We start from the raw sequence: 20525 nt of genomic DNA on the forward strand, positions 1-20525 counted from the left end.
GGATACCTTTATGAGGCAGATACTATTATCCTTATTTTAAAAACCGAGAAACTAAGCCTTTTAAAAAATTGACTTGACTTTGCCTAAGAATCAGCAAACAGTATAATCTTAAAAGACAAAAACAGATTTCTAAAATTTAGACAGTGGTGATAGGACAAGGTCTTGCTCAACGACTTTTCAACACTGCTCTGGGATAGCTTTCCAAATATGATCCAATAAACAATAGTCTCCCTGCTCTGTAAGAAAAAAGAAACTTGTTTCCTGATCAAATAAGTTTAAGAACTACTGCATAATAAGGCGATGCACACTGTGCATTTAAATGTCAAAGTCTCTGATAAGATGTGCAGGAAAGAGATCATTTTAACCCCATATTCCCCAGTTGTACTTAGCTATGAAACCATCTTTTCAAATAATGCTATCGGCTTCCCCCAGAACTTTAAGAAAGGCTGTTGTACTGTTGGAATCTTTATTTAGTATATACCAAGTTGATCTTCTGTATATAAAGATAATTGAAAACGAATCTTGATGAAGAATGGGATGGGAGAGGGAGTGGGAGATGGGATGGTTGTGGGTGGGAGGGAGGTTAAGGGGAAAAGCCACTATAATCCAAAAGTTGTATTTCAAAATTTATGTTTATTAAATAAAGTTTTTTTAAAAAAAGAACTGCATACCTAGACCTGGTTTGATATGAGACCAGCAGTTTCTCAAAACAACCTAATAAATCAGTAAGTCAATAAATTTATTTTAAAAAAAAAAAGACTTGTAAACATAAGTGTGAAGCAATGAGATTGGGGGGAGCAGAGGCGTCCCTATTTCTTCTGTTTTAATTACCTATCACTTGCAGGTGTTATGCCCAATACTCCTCCCAAGAGAAACTCTGTTATTACAAAGCCTGAAACAGGGCTTTACAAAAGGTGGGATTTCAAGCAACAACGGCCACCATTTTGTTTGGGGCAAGCCCTCCCTAGAATGCTACCCTCATGACTGTTTGATGGCCTGTGCGGATAGAAGGACTAGGTTCCTCAGGGGCTTCAGCACCTAAAAATAAAAGTGACACCCTCATGAGGCAGACAATATGACTTTGGTGGTCTCACGGATAGAGGATTTTGAATCTGAATCTCAAGGCAAACAGTTACACCAAGTGTGCCTAAGTGGTATCATCTCATATTACATTCACTCAAATTCAGGAAATGAGTATTGATTCTTTTATCATTGGAAAAATGAGTCAAAAGAACAATGAAAGACCATGTGGATAGGGTATGTCTCAGGCAGTTTCTAAATTGGTCTCTTAAGGAGCCTCCTGGAAATAGCATTCAATTCTTCTTCAAGTTAAAAAGAAAGCATAAACGCATAGAACCCCTCAAAACCATCAACAGTAAAACTCGGCAGCTCTAGGGTCTTTGGGAGGGCAGAAAAGTATTGCCAGCTGATGGCTGCAGAGGCAGGAAACTGGTGAGTGCCCTCTGCCCTCTCCATCCTACCGGAAATGATTGCAGTACACATTGCACACTCATTAAGCAGCAGGCCCACTCTTGTGCTGACTTGTCTGCCTCTGTTTGCAATGCCAGGGACCTTGCTCCAGTGTTGTCATGGGGAAGTCACTGTCGACCTCCTGGCAACTGGTTGCCTAGGTGAACACTAAACAGACTGACCTGGCCCACTGAGTAAGGGGCCTGTCCACCACCGTCCCTGTACTGCTTTGCACGCCTTCTCCTTTCACTCTTTCACTCCCTCAATCCACATTGTCGCCTTTAGGAGTGGCAGTGTTCATTATTAGGCACAAAAAGACACTACACATGACCATTTGCACAGGAGGAAGGCGCGGTGTCCATGACCCTTTTCTACTTCTGACCTTCAAAGGCATAGCCAGCCATGTGCAGTCATGTCCACTCCCTTCTATCCACAGTTATAATGAGACCAGCTCATAGAAGAGAAGCTCTTCCGATCCATCTTTGCTGAGTGTCTCAGGGCCAAAACTGAGGCAAATTAGAGACACAAAGAAATACCTCTATTGATGACTGTAGTCTATACCACAAAGTGAGATGAAACGAGATAAAACCCTCACAAGATGAAAACAAGCCAATTAACCTGCACAATTGATCAATTAATTGTAGAACAGCTAAACTGAATGGTTTGGCTAAAGTAAATCCTCAGGTGTTTTTTTTTTTTTTTTTTTTTTTTTTGACAGGCAGAGTGGACAGTGAGAGAGAGAGAGAGAGAGAGAGAAAGGTCTTCCTTCCATTGGTTCACCCCCAAATGGCCACTAAGTCTGGCGCACCGCACTGATCCGAAGCCAGGAGCCAGGTGCTTCTCCTGGTCTCCCATGCAGGTGCAGGGCCCAAGCACTTGGGCCATCCTCCACTGCCCTCCTGGGCCACAGCAGAGAGCTGGACTGGAACAGGAGCAACCAGGACAGGATCCAGCACCCCGACCGGGACTAGAACCTGGTGTGCCAGCACCACAGGCAGAGGATTCGACTATTTAGCCACGGTTCCAGCCAATAAATCCTCATTTCTTGTAGCATTGCCAGACTTAACAAATAAGTGTCTGGCAATGCTATGCCGCAAAGGATTTTTGCTCAAATCATCTGGAGTGTCACCTCTGCTCAATGTGTTTCCTGTGTAGACACAGCCTCCAAGGGTGGAAAACAAAGTAGAATTCAATGATTCGGTTGTCCACCCCCATTCCGCCAGCCCTGGGGATGGTGTTAAACCAGCTGATGTCTGGCTGCTCACCTGAAGCACCCTAAATATCCCGGGATTAAACCGGGGCGCTTTCAACAATGTTTGTGGTTGTAACTTAAAACTGTAATATCAGGATACATCTAGTCCTGTCAAAGAAGGGTCTGACCTTTCCAAAAAGTCACAGACCCACTGGTTACCCCTGGGTCCCTTGTCCTTCTCTGATGTACGCTAGGGTCCCTCCCCACTCTGGACCAGATTTAAGAGGATGCAGTGACCTTGCCATCTCCCCACGTGAGTCCAGTTCCAAGAAATTCAATTAGTTAATACATGTATAGGCAACTAAAATACAATTGGCTGACTTGGAGAAACTTACGCAATGACAGGAGATGGAGAAGAGAGTTAGGAGACCTGAGTCTGGACAGGATGGACCACATGATTCTGATCAGGTCACTGAGCTGCTGGAGGCCTCAGTTTCCCTGTCTATAATCCATAATCCACGTACCATGGTGTGAGAGTGCGATCACAACAGCAATATTTTTCTGGCTCTAGCTCACTGTAAAATCCTCTACCTATTCCAGCTGTCAGAGTCTCCAAAGAGAATCTCTCACGAGTTCAAACCATGTCCTCTGCGTCGCCAGGTAGGATTCATGGTTTTCCTCCCCTTTGGCTCTGGGTTCCTATAGAGCCTCTCCATAGTCAAAACTTCTGCTGCTCTAAACCTCTGGCACTGGTGAAACCAGCACTGAAGTTGTTTCACAGGGCCAAAGCCAACCTAACACCCTGGTCACCAACACTCTGGGCGCCAGTTCTAAGCCAAGGCCTCAGTACCTTGACATCATTGCTGCCATTTCTGGCACCTGACCCTGAGATCCCTGGTATATATGTGTCAGGATATTGAGATTAGTAGCATTTCTTGATCTTCACTTGAGCCTTGCAAATTAGTTATGATAATAGCCATTCAATGGAATAGGAGAGCAAGACTCTGAAAGATCAAACCACAAAACCCATAAATGATAAAACCAAGATGTGGACTCAAATCCATCTAATTCCAAACCTTGCTGTTGTACCAAGCATGACCTATGGGAAACAGGGAATGCTAGCTCTCAGGAGATCATAGTTTGCATATTATTTCTGTTGGTGGGCAAGTCTTTATTACAGAAAATATATGTGTGTACTAAATGCATTGTAAATTGGTTAAAAGGATCTGTGAAGAGAGATCTACAAAATTATATGTCAATTATACATGAGTAGTTATACAGACCAACGAGGAAAACACTAAATTCCAACAGAAAATAATAGGCCAAATTAAAATAGAATTCTGAGGGGATGAAAAAATAAATGACTAGTAAGTATACAAAAATCTAACATAGGGCTGGTGTTGTGGTGCAGAGGATTGAGCCACTGGTTGAGTCCTGCTACCCAGCTTCTGATTCAGCTGCCTGCTAATTTGTACCCTAGGAGCCAGCAGGTACTGGTACAAGTACTTGTATCCCTATCATCTATGTGGGAGACCCAGGAGGAGTTCTGTGATCTTGGCTTCAGCCTGGCCCAGATCAGGACATTGCAGGCGTTCAGGAAGTGAACCAAGAGACGGATGCTTGCTTACTCATGTGCTCTCTCTATTTTTTAAATAAATGAAATAGATAGATAAAAAATAAATTTTAAATGGCCAACAGCAACTTAACAAACAGGGACCAGAGGCCAATGCTGTATACCAAGTGAAGCCTCTGCCTGCAGCGCCAGCATCCCAAATGGGTGCCAGTTTGAGTCCTGACTACTACACTTCTGATCCAGCTCCCTGCTAATATGCCTGGGAAAGCAAAAGAAGATGGCTCTAGTACTTGGGCCCCTGCACCCACATGGGAGACCTGGAAAACACTCCTGGCTCTTGGCTTTGGCCTGGCACAGCCCTGGCCTTTTTGGCCATTTGAGGAGTGAACCAGTGGATGGAAGATTCTCTCTCTCTCTCTCTCTCTCTCTCTCTCTCTCTCTCTTTTTCCTTTTCTCTCTGTATCTCTGCCTTTCAAGTAAATAAATAAACCTTTTAAAAAAACCCGAAATATAGGGACCAGGTTCAAATTCCAGGTGCTTCATTTCCAATTCATTTTCCTGCTAATGTCCAGGGGGAAGATGGCCCAAGCACTTGGGCCCCTGCCACCCACATGATACCAGAATGGAAGTCCTGGCTCCTGGCTTCAACCTGACCAAGATCCAACTATTGTACCATTTGGAGAGTGAATCAGCAGATCAAAGCTCTCTCTTTCGCTCTCTCCCTTCCTCCTTTACTCCCTTCCTCTCTCTCTGTTGCTTTTCCTTTCAAATAAATAAATATTTTTAAAGAACACACAATCATCAAAAACAAAAATCCAACACGAATAGTGAATATTGTTAAATGTATTAAAATGAGATACTACTTATTACCCAAAGTTGATAATGTCATTTGGCTTCTAATACATGAAAAACTTTTCCAGAGTTGTCCAAGTATTCTGAATACATAGCAAGAATCTTTAAAAGTGCATGTTGTTTAACTCAAGAATTCCCACTATGGGATGCAGTCATTAAGAACTAATCAGAAATCCAGAACGAAACTTAACTGCAAGATACTCATCAAAATGTTAAGCATTTATGGCAAAACAGAAACAATATAAATGTCTGACAATTAGAAAAATGGCTCATTAAATACAACCATATGATCAGATATTATGCCATAATCAATGTGACATAGTTACAGAATTTTAATGACATGAGAAAGTGCTCATTACATAATGCTAATTTGAAAATAAAGACACAAAACTGTATGGAAAATATGATCACACTTTTTTTTAAACATTTCTAGTCTTTTCTACAGTGATGTTTATTTCCTTTATAAGCAGAAAATATGGCTAACACAAAAACGCTGGACCCCTGCAGGTCTTCTTTCTGACATGCCAAGTCAGAACAGGGCCTCCAGCATCACGAAACTAAAGTAATCGGATGAACGCCTCATGGGCCATTGTTCTGGTTCTCCTTCTTCCATGCCACAAAGCCAGACACATGCTGCCTGATACAAACAGTCACCAGCAACCGGGTTCTCAGTGTTTCCTCAATGCCAAGTTACACACTCTGTCCTTGATATGTTGTTATCACTGAGCCCTCACAAAACTCCATGAGACAAGCATTAGCTCACATGAACGATAAAGAGACTGTAGCTCAGAGAGGCAAAAATACTTACCCCAAATCACACAGCACATACTTGTCCAGGCAGAAGATGAGACCCTGATCCCATTTAACAGATGCTTTGCATCTGTTAAAGGAAGAATCCTTTATGTCTGGCTGGTAAGGTGGGAAGGACAATTTGTTGGATAGGGTTTGCTTTTTTTAAATTTTTGAAATACAAAAATTGCATTTATCTTCAACACAACTTCTTTTCAGAGGAATCAGGACACTTAATTCTGATCTTATCTCCTCTGATTAGCTCAGTGCCCTTGGATAAATGGCATCACTGGAGGTTCTGCTACTGCTCTGTATTGAAAGTGTTGCCCACATCAGTTCCTCCAGGCTTATCTTGCTAAAGCACAGCTTTCCAGGTCATTCTCCAAATTACTAACTGGGACTTTCTGGGACCAAGTCTAGAAATTAATTAATTAATAATAAATATTTTAAATAAGCTGTATAGCATATATACAAGTATATTTCAGAAAGTTTGTGGAAATGAAATTGAATTCTATTTTAGTGCAAAAAAGTGGGTGCAAAACATTTTTTATATAGGTGGAAATGTGTAGAATGGCAGATGTCCTAAACAGCACTCTGGCCTCAGAATCAGCCCTTAAGGCATGCGGATCTGGCTGAAAAGCCCATGAGAGTATTTCAGGCATGGAAATCCAAGACACTCTGGAAAAAAAAAACCTAAATGAAAGATCCCCGTGAGTGAGATCCCAGTGGAAAGAACGGGTCATCAAAGAAGGAGGTACCTTTCTCTGAAGGGAGGAAAGAACTTCCACTTTGACCATGGCCTTATCTAAAAATTATCAGAGTCAGTGAACTCAGGGGGCTTCCATAGCCTTGGCAGCTCATGACAAGAGCCTAGGTTGATTACTGATGCCATAAACAAGAGTGTCAATTTGTTAAGTCAATGACAGGAGTCACTGTGCACTAACTCCTCATGTAGGATCTTTGTCCTTAGTGTGCTGTACATTGAGATTTAATGCTATAACTAGTACTCAAACAGTATTATTCACTTTATGTTTCTGTGTGGGAGCAAACTGTTGAAATCTTTACTTAATGTATGCTAAACTGATCTTCTGTATATAAAGAGAAACGAAAATGAATCTTGATGTGAATGGAAGGGGAGAGGGAGTGGGAAAGGGGAAGGTTGCTGGTGGGAGGGACGTTATGGGGGGGAAGCCATTGTAATCCATATTCTGTACTTTGGAAATTTATATTCATTAAATAAAAGTTTTTAAAAAAAGAAAAACTATGCATGGTTTTCAAAAAAAAACTTTGCACCAAAATAAACTCATACTTTTAATTCCATTTTTATCGACCTTTAAAAATATTTATTTTATTTGAGAGGCAGAGAAAAAAAAAGAGATTTTCTTAAACAGCAATTATGACTGGGGTCAAACCAGGTCAAAGCCAGGAGGCAGGAACTCCATCCAGGTCTCACACACATATGATCAGGAACCAAGCACTTGGGCCAACTTCCACTGCTTTCTCAGGCACATTAACAGGCAGCTGGATTGGAAGCAGAGCATCTGGGACCCAAATAGGTGTTCCATCTAATATGGGATGCTAGTGTGACAAGCACGGTTTAACCTGTTGCACCACAACACTAGCCCCTTCATAAACTTTTTGGAATACTCTTGCATAGATAAATGAGGGTACTTTCAAAAACTAGTACAGAATAGTGCTAAAAGATGTTTATTTTGGTACAAAATTTTGATATCCATGTACAGTTTTATCAGGAAACATATTTTCCATGAACTTTTTTGAAGATCCCTTACATGCATTGATTTCAAGGTTTTTTGGCACCAAAAAAGCTTGCCTTTTAACTTCACTTTCCATGGACTTTCGAAATATCTTTGTATATGTGTGTGTATTCTTTAAAAAACAATAACAAACTCCCTAGGTTATTATTCAGAAAGAGATTTTTAGTCTCTTTGCTAATATTTAGGAACCACCATACTAGACAACTTAGGAGCTAGCTTTTCTATCTACCAGTCAATGACTGTGTAGTAGGCCCAAATTTGAGGTCATGATGTTGATCACTGTTGGATTTCCCCTGGCCCGACAGGAATAAGATGCTAGAGAAGGATCCATTAGGATCAAGTTTCTGCGTGAAGCCTGGGGCAGAACCCAAGCAGAAAGAGGAATTGGGGAGAAGCCGTTGTTGGACTGGAGATGGGTCTCTACACGCAGCCCCAGAAATCAGTCTGCACCTTGGGACCAAGACAGCTGCAAAGAGAAAGCAAGGACACCAAAAGGGTAGCCCTACGTGAAATTACCTAAGGAGCTTAGCAGCATACCGCAGGCCGGCGCCACAGCTCACTAAGCTAATCCTCCGACTGCGGCACCAGCACCCCGGGTTCTAGTCCTGGTTGGGGCGCCGGACTCTGTCCCAGTTGCTCCTCTTCCAGTCCAGCTCTCTGCTGTGGACCAAGTGTTTGGGCCCTGCACCCGCACGGGAGACCAGGAGGAAGCACCTGGCTCCCAGCTTCGGATCGGCGCAGTGTGCCAGCCGCAGCCGCCATCTGGGGGATGAACCAATGGAAGGAAGACCTTTCTCTCTCTCTCTCTCTCTCTCTCTCTCTCTGTCTAACTCTGCCTGTCAAAAAAAAAAAAAAAAAAAGGCATATTGCAGCCTGGGTTACCTCCACAAAGCCAAAGCCATACTTAATCAGGTTGGGTTACATGCCTGAGCCTAGGGATTAGAAAATCTCCCCCAAGAGATTCCATTTTCTAGCTAAGGTTGAGACTTTCCATTAGCACACAAGGACACAAAGGCCTCAGAACATGAAGCCTTTATGTGTAACAGACGTACCTTAGAGACTGCTGGAAACTGGCATTTCAAAGACCCTCCTGGTGAGTTCACGGAGAAAAATAATCATGTTTTAAACAAATGAGACTTTCAATACAAAACTTCAGTGGTAGGTTTTGGGGATCAAGTCCACACTTCTGTCATGGCTTCGTGACTTCCCTTACATATTTGGTGGCATAGAAGAAATTCCATATCCAGGTATTTGTGTCCCATGGAGCCCGTCCTAACTGACCAGCTTTTTCCTCTTTGCTGAAGTGAGTGAATTGATCTGTTGTTTTGTCACTGCACAGCTAAAGCTGGTGGGAGGCTGCCAGTTATCATTTGGAGAAAAGGTATCATTTTGAAGTACCAAGCACAGTGGATGAATTGTGTTCGTGAAATAGACGTTTCGCTCTACTTTTTAATTTGCTCCACTTTGAGTTAACTGAGAGTTTCGTCTTTATTTTTAAAGAATGACATTTATACAGCCACTCAAACTGCCAATCTGTTACATAAACAGCCTTGTTTTCCAAAAGGTTGGCGCCGCCTAGAGGCCAAATAGGTGCAGTGCTTGGGATTTCTATCCCCAAAGACGAAAGCACCTCTTAGACCTGTTGGCTTCTACCACCTGTGCTTTGCCTGGGTCAGGCAGAGTTCAGTTCAGGTGAGGCAAATTAGATCTTCCATAGGCAGCAGGGACCCAGATGCCAGAGGTGAATTGTAGAGCCAGGCAGCAATGTGATGATGAGGCTGGGGAGACCTGGGACCAAAAAAGCATTCCAGTGGCATCAAAAGCAGCTCTTTGGAACCAGGAGGAGGAAGAGCTTGGCCAGTGACTTTGCTCATGTGACCTGGGATTCCTGTCAATGCACTGATGGAGGCTCCCGGCCTTCTGAAGCTGAAACTGAACTGGAAGGACTCCCATGTTTCTCTCAGGCTTGAGACATCAGCCCATAAACCAATGTTATTCAGAGTGTGGTTTATACCCCACTGACATCATCATCTGTGGGTTCTTGTTTAAAAGGCTGCTCCTTCGTACCCACACCACATCCACAGAACCTGAGTCTGCTGGTGGAGAGCTCAGGAGGCTTTTAACAAGCTACTGTAAGTGGTGGCCACAGTTCAGTTCTCACTGAAGCCTAGGAACAGCTGTGGAAAGCCTTGGGTTGCACTCAATGAAAGTTGGATTGGGCTGTCCTCAATGAGCACGCCTTTTAGTCGAGGACAAGCCAGTGGGTACAGGGCAGACTTCAGAGCTCTCCCCTTCCCACATGCACCCCAAGGCTGGCCTCTCTGGACAAAGGCCTTGTACAGGGCACCCCCATTCCACCAGGCCTTCCTCATACCTCAATTGAAATTGACTGGGCCGAGGCTCTCGACTCCAAGTGTCAACCAGCTGATCTGACCCAGCAATCCTTGCTAATCTATTAGCACCAGCCAGTAGGTCTAGACCCCTGGCTCTGCATTAGAAACACCTGCAGGGCTGGTGCACAGATTGCTGAGCCTTACCTCCAGAGCTTCAGTCTGTCTGTGTGGAGCCTGAGAACTTGCATTTCTTTTCTTTTCTTTTTCTTTTTTTTTTTTTTTTTGACAGAGTGGACAGTGAGAGAGACAGACAGAGAGAAAGGTATTCCTTTTTGCCATTGGTTCACCCTCCAATGGCCACCGCAGCCAGCGCGCTGTAGCCGACGCACCACGCTGATCTGAAGGCAGGAGCCAGGTGCTTCTCCTGGTCTCCCATGCGGGTGCAGGACCCAAGCACTTGGGCCATCCTCCACTGCACTCCCTGGCCACAGCAGAGAGCTGGCCTGGAAGAAGGGCAACTGGGACAGAATCTGGCACCCCGACTGGAACTAGAACCCGGTGTGCCGGCGCCGCTAGGCGGAGGATTAGCCTATTGAGCCACAGCGCCGGCAAGAGAACTTACATTTTTACAAATTCCCAGAAGATAATGCTGATGCTACCAGTCCAGGTGCTGTTGGTTCCAAAGCTTTGTGGGATATTACAATCTAGAGCTTCACTGGATATTAAGGAGCTGTTAATACACCCCCTCCCAATCTACTTGGAGTATCTGGGGGGTGAGACCAGATGATCAGTACTGTTTAAATTATCTCAGTACTTCCAATGTGCTGCCAAGTTTGAGAAATATTGGTCTGACACTATGATTCTTGGAACTGGTTGTATGTAAAAACCTGTGGAGTTCCCTAGAATGCACATTCCTGGGCTTCTACTCAAAGAGTTCTGATTCAGAATCATGGTGCCTGGACACTGAGAGTTTTTACAAACACCTCAGATGATGGTGATATAAACCAAAGTGTAGAATCTGTAAAGGCACATTAGAATCTCAGGGGAAGCTCTTTTGAAATGGGTGCCTTGCCCGGAGACTCTGATTCATTTAATCCAGGATATGGCCCTGACACTTGTACTTTTTGTAAGCTTCTCAGTGTAATATTTAATATGCAGCCATGTTTGAGATCCACTGATTTGCACATCAGTCTCACCAATGGATCTTTAACTACATAGCTGTCCCCTCTCGACCCCAAAGCCAGCATCAGAATGACTATGACTGAGACCAGGGTATGTATTTTGACAAGCCTCAAAGAATATCAGGATACATTGCCACATTTGTAAAGCATTGGTATAAATAACATTTCCCTTCTCAACCACAGACTTCTGTGAAAGATCTTTGAAAACTACTTGCTCAGACCATTGCTATTCTCATTGTTTCTGCTAAAAATAGCAAGCATTTCTCGAACACCTATCATATGCCTTCTACTTAAAATGCATTATCTTATTCATTCAGCAACTTGACAGGATTGAATTTTGGGAGGAAAGCAGGTGCTGTGGTCTGAATGTTTGTGTCCCCACAAAACGCCTATGTTGCACACTAACCCCTAATGTGAGGGGTATTCAGAGGTGAGAACTGCCGGCCCGGTGAGTGATTACAGCATGAAGCTCATTAGTGACCTAGGGACAATGTCGGTCCCTTCCTGCACGTGAGGACACCACAGAAGGGACCGTCTATGAACCAGAAAGCAGGCCTTCACAAGACCCCAGCCCTGCTCGCCCCTTGATCTTGAATGTCCCATCCTCCAGAACTGTAAGAAATAAACTTCTGTTGCTTGTAAACTACCCAGGTAATGATATTTTGTTATACAGCCCAAATGGACTAAAACAAAAGAGATATTAGCAGGTCTGTCCAAATACAGACAGCAGCTGACACAACATTCCAGCTATGCTAAGCTCCTGGTAAAAATGGATATGGGTCCCAGGATGGTTGTAGAGGACTTGGTTCCTCAAGTGCTACTGCGTTCCACAGCAATCATTGTCCTCTTCTCCCCATTGCATTGCTTGATGAACAGTTTTGGACCTTTATGCAGCCAATGGAAACATGCCTTTGCCCTCATTTTCTCCTCATGTTTAGGTACAGGTGATTTCCTTAAGCTAAGATGATCTTTGGTTAAGATGGAATAAAAGCAAAATTTCCCAACAGCTGCATCAACTCACAGGACACTGGTCATCCCAGCCCTGATGACATAAGGATGCATCCAGGGGCCCAGTGTTGTGGTGCAGCGGGCTAAGTACCCTGCCCATGGTGCTGGCATCCAATGTGGGCACTGGTACAAGTCCCAGCTACTCCACTTGTGATCCAACTTGCTACTAATGCACCTGGGAAAGCAGTAGAAGATGGCCCAAGTTCTTGGGTCCCTAAACTCATGTGGGAGACCCTGAAGAAGCTCCTGGCTCCTGGCTTCAGCCTACCGCAGCTCTAGCCATTGCAGCCATTTGCAGTGTGAACCAGTGGATGGAAGAACTCTGTCTGTGTGTGTGTGTGTATGTGTGTTCCTCTTTCTAACACTGCCTTTCAAATAAATACAATAAAAATGAATCTTAAAAAAAAAAAAAAAAAGGATGACCTCAAGAGCTCATGAGATCACTTTGACCCCAAGGACAAAGCTCAAAACTGGGAATCTCCCTGATGCATGTGATGCTGAAAGGTCTGTGGCAAAGCTGTTGCTCAAAAAATAAGACGTGTGTTTAATGGTGACTTCCCTAGATAGGTGAGCTTTAGAACAGACATTTCCATGTTGGGATTGACCAAGATACAAAGATGAAAGAAAAAACAAAATCTAACACCAGCTGTGACAAGTAACTTTGCTTCTTGTTCATTAGTGAATTCACAAGATTTTCATGGCTTGATCACTTAGCATGAGGTTGATACACCCTAGAATACCTGGATCTATGCCTTTATCTTCGTACTTCTCCACACTTCTAATATTTTCTTATATGACCACGTTTAAATTACAACACTGAAGCAGGAGTAATATGTATACTTTAAATCACAGAATAATCCAAAATGTCTGTTCCCAGGGAGAAGTCCATGAATTACAAAACAAATGGAAAAAAAAAACCACTTAAGTTACTTTCCTTTATTCCCACGTCATCTGACTTTTGAGCTCAGTAGAAGTGAGAGGCGTAGGAAAGATTTTTAACTCATTAAAAGCACCCAGCCAATTCCAGTATAAAATGTCCTTAAAAAAAGGTTTATTTTGTTTATTTGACAGACAGAGTTACAGAGAGAGATAAGAGCCACAGAGGTCGGTCCTCCATCTGCTGGTTCACTAGCCAAACGACTGCAATGGCCCAAGCTGAGCCGATCTGAAGCCAGGATCCAGGAGCTTCTTCTGAGTCTCCCAGGCAGGTGCAGGGACCCAAGGACTTGGGCCATCTTCTTACTGCTTTCCCAGGCGATGGCAGAGAGCTGGATCAGAAGTGGAGAAGCCAGAACTCAAACCAATACCCATATGGGATGCCAGCACTGCAGCCTGGGGCTTTAACTCGCTGTGCCACAGTACCTGCCCCGAGACATCCTTTTATTTTGTCTCATCTCAGTGTCAGTTTGGGGTAAATTCTCTATCTTTCTGGAAGCAGTCTCTTTCCTTGTTCTCCTGGTGAAGTCAGCTCCTGAGTCTAGGGCTGAGCTTATGTATCTGTATGGTGGCAAGAGAGCCAGAATAAGGATCACCCAACTGTGAACTTACTGTTGACCTCCGGGAAGAAGCTGGGCTGATCTTTGTTCTGGATACTTGTGCATGGTGACCATCACAGGGATTTGATCCTGCCTGATTCTTTTGGAAACTGTGCTAACACCCACAGCTGGCATCAGTTATCCTTGAGTATACTGTTATTATACCTGCTACTGATTCCTGAATTATTTCATATCTTTTCTGGTCTGTTGGTTCCCTTAGCATTTCTGTGATCCCACTAAGGAGGCAGATTCTCCTAGTTGCATTCACTGACCCTCAGACATGTGGAACACTGTCGCTCCCCATCTTCGTGGAGGAACGACACAGGACCCTGCGCTGTTCTTTCGTCTGCTCGGCCCTCCCCGGGTTTGCTGCTGGTTCTTCCCGGGTTGGCTACCGTCCCTTCCACCTCCGTGGAAGGGCGGTTCCCCCTAGCCACTTTCCCCACTTCCGCGGGGGAGCGGCACACCGCCGGCCGGCTCTCTCGGGGGCTACTCAGATGTTCCTCAGGTGTTCCTGGTGCATGTTGTCTCTCTCCTCCTTTATAGTCCTCTTCCACCAATCCCAACTCTGCTACCCACACGCCGAGTACGCTGCTCTCCTCCAATCAGGAGCAGGTCCTGCTGCTTATTGGTTGAACTGGAGGCAGCTGCATAGAAGCTGTTTCCTCCTCTCCCAGCGCCATATTGTGGGAGAGCAGATGCATAGAATAAGTCTTAATTCCAGTAACTTAGTCTAGTCCGAGTTGCTCCCAGTTGCTCCCCACAGAACACTCTATAAGGCAAGACTGCTCTCTAACCAACTACCTCCACCCTTCTTCAGCCCTTTCCAACATATCACTGTGGCAGCCCTGGAACTTAAGTCTTCCCAGTCTAGGAAAAGGAAGTCAAGAATAAAGACCATTGTTCTGGGATCCCAAACTCATAACTGTTCAACAAATTCTCATCCTGGTTAAATCTAATTCTTCTTCTACTCCATGCTAACATGTGCACGGCCTGATTTGGTTGGTGAAAGCCTCACAATTGTGAAGACTGATATCATTTTATACCCAAGGTCACTGACCTCAAGTAAGCCTTTAATATGGCACTATATCATTTTTTTTCTTGTACCCTCTGCTATGACTTATTTCATACTTTCTTTTCTTGATAACACATGCTCAACCATATTCACTTTCATCCAGTTTATTCAGTCCAAGGTCACTTAATTCATTGAGAATACAGAGATCAATAAGAAAGTTTCTATAGGCTTACCGTTCCTCTACCCATCCCTTCTATTTGTGTCCATATATTCTGCCTTCTCTCCTATTACTAATGACAAGCAATTCATTGTACCAAGGACAACTTTTGATCTCAGAATGAGATCCCATTGTCAGAAATCCTTCCCCTCTCTTGCATCACTTGGTTTTCTCTTTACTGGATGGATCCCATAACATTTAAACATACCACAATTTCAACTTCTAAATTAAACCTGCATCAGCTTCCATACCCTTCTATCTATCACCCCACCTCTCTTCTCCCCTCTATAGCAAAGCTGCTGATAAGATTTTCCTATTCTCACCATTTTGGTTTCCTTCATTCTTCCCAATCCTCCCTCCTACTCCCAGCACCCAGCCCCCAGCCCCCACACCATTCCAGTAGAACTGGTCTTATCAAGGCTGCTAATGATATGCATATTGCTAAGTCTAGTGGTCAATTCTCAGTATTCATCCTATTAACATATCTGCAGTATTTGACAAAGTTCATTATATTTTCTTCTTAAAATACCTCCTTTATTTGAGTTCTTGGACTTTATCATCAATTCTTCTCTGACCTATAAGTGTGGAATGGCCCAAAGCTGAGTTCTCTTTCTTACTCACTCATTCCCTAGGTGTTCTCATCCAGTCTCTTGGTTTTCAATATCATCTCTGCTAACAGCTCCCTGGCTGCATTCTGTTTATTTTATTTTTTTAAAGATTTATTTTATTTATTTGAAAGATAGAGTTACAGAGAAAGGTAGAGACAAAGAGAGAGGTCTTTCATCCACTGGTTCACTCCCCAGATGGATGCAATGGCCGGAGCGGCACCGTTCTGAAGCCAGGAGCCAGGAGCTTCTTACGGGTCTCCCATGTGGGTGCAGGGGGGCCAAGGACTTGGACCATCTTCTACTGCTTTCCCAGGCCATAGCAGAGAGCTGGATCAGAAGAGGAGCAGCCAGGACTAGAACTGGCGCCCATATGGGATGCCAGTTCTTCAGGCCAGGGCTTTAACCCACTGTGCTATAGCACCGACCCCTGCATTCTGTTTAATTCTATCCCACAAACTCTAGATTCAGATATTCAACAGTCTAGACCACGATTTCACCTGGATGATCAAGACACTTCTCACTCCTCAAATGGCCACAATTTTTCCTCCTAAAATAGGTTCCTTTCATAATCTTCTCTTCTATAGGAAGTGATTCTATCTTTCCAATACACAGGCCAAAATCCCTTATCTACTCTCTTCCTTTCAAATTGTTAAGTTCTATCCATCAGCAAGTCTTGTTGATTCTACCTTCCAAATACATCCTGTCTTCACTACTGCAGCCTGGTCAAGTCCTCCCACTTGGATATAACATGAGTCACCTGACCAGTCTCCAGCTGCCATCCTTGTCTCTCTTCAGACTATTCTCAATACAACTACCAGAGCAATCCCTTCCATCTGATTTCAAACAAGGTCATTCCTTTTACTATAAAGTCTTCAGAAGTTTCCATCTCACAGTAAAAGCCAAAGTGCTTACAAGATCCTACACAATCTGACTCTCATTCCTTCCTGCCCCTGGACACTGCCATTATCTCCCTGACCTCATTTCCTACTTCTGCTCTTACTTCATTTCTACTTGGAACACCCAGAGCCATTTCCCTTACCTGCTTCAGGCATTCGCTTGGATATTTGGATCCTGGTATCCTTGGCCCTAGTTAAAATCACAAGCCCATTTCCAACTCCACCCCCTATCCTAGTAATCTCCCTGTTTCTTTCATGATAACATTTCTTTTGCCAACTGACAAGCATTTTCCCATATTTGCTTATTGTCTGGCTCTCCAGTTAGAATGCAAGCTCATGAGGGCAACTTCACTACAACAGTAGGTGCTCAGTAGATAATTTTAATGTCTATTGTTACTTCTAATACTCACCATTCCCCAGCGAGAGTTTTGTCTTAGAGAGGAAGAACAAGGTTTCACCTATCTTATCACTTGTCCTTAACCCTCCTTAAAGACATTAGCATGGCAGATTCAACATGGGTGTTTATTTTTCCCCAAATTCATTTTCCAATGTAGGATGTTAACAGATCTTATTCAAAGGTTAAAAGTCAAAGTCATGTGTAATTTTGAAATAAAGAGGTAACCATAAGAAGATAAAGCAAATAGGTCAATATTGGTACAGTGTTAGGAAGCAACTTGGGGTGCCTGTGCCTAAATCAGAGTCTGAGCTTGAGTCTTGTGTCATGTTTTGAATGCAGCTTTCTGCTCATTAGCACCCTGGGAGGCAGCAGGTGATACTTCAAGTATGTGGGTCCCTACTACCCATGTGGGAGATCAGAATGGAGTTTCTAGTTCCTGCCCTGAGACTGGCCCAGTTGTAGCTGTTGGAGACATTTAGTGAGTGAAACACCAGATGAGAGAGCTCTCTATCCATCTCTTTCTCTCTCTCTCTCTCTCTCTGCTTCCCTCTCTGTCTCTCTGCCTTTTGAAATAAATCAATAAATAAATTATTTTTAAAGATAAAGGAGAAAGAGTTGAAAGTGGTTGCCTCTAAGAAGAAATAATTTGGGGATGGGAAGAAGTAAATCATGGAAATATGTGGCTTTTTCTTGTTGTTTTGAGCATCAGAGTACAATTTGTGAAAGAATTTTGCTTTGATAAAAAGCAAAATTTAAATTCAAAAAGAATATTTAATATTCAAAAAGAATGAATAAAGTACAATAGGAGATTCTAATAGACTTCCTTCAAATCAGTGAGATCTTGGAGACAAAAAATAGAGACAGAGAGGAACTGAATATTACAGTCAACTCACTTCTTTCAATAGCTGGAGAACTTGACATCCATTGAAGGACAGATGTATTACAAAAATCGATCATGTACGTGACTGCAAAGAAAACCTCAAGAAAATATGAAGAGTAGAGATTTTACAGATCTCCTTCTCTAATAAAAATCCAATAAGATTAGAAATAAATGATAAATAAAAGGAGCTTTGGAAATTTATAAATTCCTTCTGTCTCTTGATGCAGCCTAGCTTTCAACAGCACTTGCTCCCTGGGGATACAATACATAAAAAGCTTCATTTGACAGTCAAAGCTGAGTGATGACTTTGGTGTTCTAGCCAGTGACCGCCCTGCCCCTGAAGCACTGAAACTCATTGATTAAAAGGATGGAGAGCCATATGGCATCTTGATTTAAGGGAAATAAAAAATACATTAAACAATTCTTAAAATATCATATCCATTATTCATAAGGGTGGCCATTACTTTACATCCAGAGCCACAAGATGTCAATCAACTGATGGAAAAGAGCAGAACTGCAGATCTCAGTTGCACCTGTTGGCCCATCCTCAGCTCCTCTGGAAGGACTTATAAGGAGCAAGGCAACAAGATGAACTAATGGATGAGATTTCAACAGCTGAAAAAAAAGTCTTCAAAGTGTCTGGATCAGCACCTCTCAAAGTGTTGGGCATGTTAAAATGCATAGTCCTAGGCCCCAGTCCAGACTGCTTGCGTTAGAGTGCCTGGAAGTAGAGATCAGGAATCTACATTTTCCAGCTGGCTTTAGATGGACTTTTAAGAACGTTAGAGTTGGAAAACATGTGAATTACAAAACCCTCTAATGGGAATCATCTCACAAATATTCCAGGGTGGTTTTGTAGATTAAGATGGTGGAGTAGGGAGGGAGTTTGCTGCTCTAGTCTAGGAGAAGATACTTCTTAAAAAGTGGGAAGAATGCAGTCTCAGGGAAGAGTTAGGAAGGAAACAGTGGAGGAAATTCTGTGCAAATTGGAGGTCCACAGTGGACTTACTTGGAGGGTGAAGACACACAGAACTCAGGACCCCATCTGCTGAGAGCCTTCACACCAGAGTTGGAGAGTGAGGAGACACCAGACTGCAGCAGCCCAAGCCACTGATGAAAAAGCTACAGGAAGACCCTAGAGAGAATCCAGATTGAAGCCCCCTGGGGGATAGTCTACCTGCCAAACTAGAAAAAAAACAAAGAGGGGGGCACGTTTATTCTCTTCCTGATCACCCTGCAACAGCATCCTGTTACAAGCTGATAGAGAGCATGTGCCATTTTGGACATAAGTAACAACTATGCTGGCTTGTGTCCACGCCCAGCAACCAGCCAAGCAGAGACTCCTGAGTGAGGTGGGGTCTAGGTGCTTGGGACTGTGGGAGGCTTGTGTGCCAAGACTGTGAAAACACTGAGGCTGCCTGGGAGGACTCAGGGTGTAGCTAGGAATTTGGGCAGTCATTGTGGGAGGCTCTACATGATCAGGGCTCCCTGGTTACTTAGCAAAGGACATTGCTGGCGAATCTGAGTTTACACTGAGGACTTCACAGATCCTTGGTGTGGTCCTTGTGTCAAAGCAGATGAATAATATACCCAATGGGGCAAGCATCCAGGCACTGGTCTCCTTTGAGGAGAGGAGTTCAGCTATGCCAACAGACAAGAACAAACCTCTCCTCTGATTTTAAAAAAAAGAGATTTACCATACCAAACCTCAGTGTATCACCTCAGACACGCCCTTCATCCTGGAGCACTAACAGAGCTCCTTGGCCACACTCACCACATAACTATAGCTATTCCCTGAAAGCATACACTTCACTAATCCACACATAGTCCAATGATAAATACCACCAGAGAGAGAAAAAAAACCACACACACACAAAAAAAAAAAAACAAAAAAACAAAGAAACAAACAAACAAAAAGAAACCAACAACAACTATCTCCACAAATACCAAATAACAAATGCATGAATTCAAGAAATAAGAATAAGGAAGACAACATGATGCCCCCAAAAGAACACAATACTTCAGTACTAGAGTGTGAAGATGATAAGATTGAAGAAATGCCAGAAAGGAAATTCAAAAGATTGATCATAGGATTACTTAGAAATAATCAGAAGCAAATGCCAAAACTAATGAAATTCATACATGACATGAAAGAAAATTTTTCCCATGAAACTGAGATCATAAAGAGAAATCAAAATGAAATCTTGCAACTCAAGGATTTAATAGAAAAAATAAAAAATGCAGTGGAAAGCCTTAATGACAGAATCAGTAAAGTAGAAGAAAGATTAGAAGCCAAAGCACAGGAAATTAAACAGTCAAGCCAAACACAAGAAGGAGAAATTAGAAAACTAAAAAACACTGTTGGAAATCTATAGAATACTAACAAATGACTCAACATACAGGCTCTAGGAGTTCCTGAAGGCATGGAGAGAGAGAAAGGATTAAAGGCCTTTTTAGTAAAATAACAACAGAAAATATCCATAATTTGAAGAAACGGTATCCAAGTACAGGAAGCAAATAGAACTCCTAATAGAAATGACAGAAAAGATCTTCACTATGATACATTGTAATCAAACTCTCCACAGTAAAACATAAAGAAAAGACTCTGAAATGTGTATGAGAGAAATGGCATACTACTTTCAGAGGATATCCAATTAGACTCACAACTCATCAGAAACCCTACAGGCTAGGAGAGAAGTCCAAGTCTTAAGAAAAAAAAGAGCTGTCAACACAGAATACTATACCCTGCAAAGCTCTCATTTATGAATGAAGGTGACATAAAGACCTTCCCATGACAAAAAGAA

At 43.0% G+C, this 20525-nt stretch overlaps 1 protein-coding gene and 1 long non-coding RNA gene across 5 annotated transcripts in view; one reads left to right on the top strand and one right to left on the bottom strand.

The window, feature by feature from the left end:
* GLIS3 (GLIS family zinc finger 3) overlaps window positions 1-20525 on the bottom strand; it is a 797279-nt gene that overhangs the window by 552593 nt on the left and 224161 nt on the right. The window lies entirely within an intron of this gene.
* The window catches only part of LOC138844261 (uncharacterized), an 89101-nt gene that overhangs the window by 54028 nt on the left and 14548 nt on the right, over window positions 1-20525 (top strand). The gene's annotated exons all lie outside the window — the stretch shown is intronic.

The sequence above is a fragment of the Oryctolagus cuniculus genome, chromosome 1 (genome assembly GCF_964237555.1).
Source record: "Oryctolagus cuniculus chromosome 1, mOryCun1.1, whole genome shotgun sequence".
In the NCBI taxonomy this organism is placed as follows: domain Eukaryota; kingdom Metazoa; phylum Chordata; class Mammalia; order Lagomorpha; family Leporidae; genus Oryctolagus; species Oryctolagus cuniculus.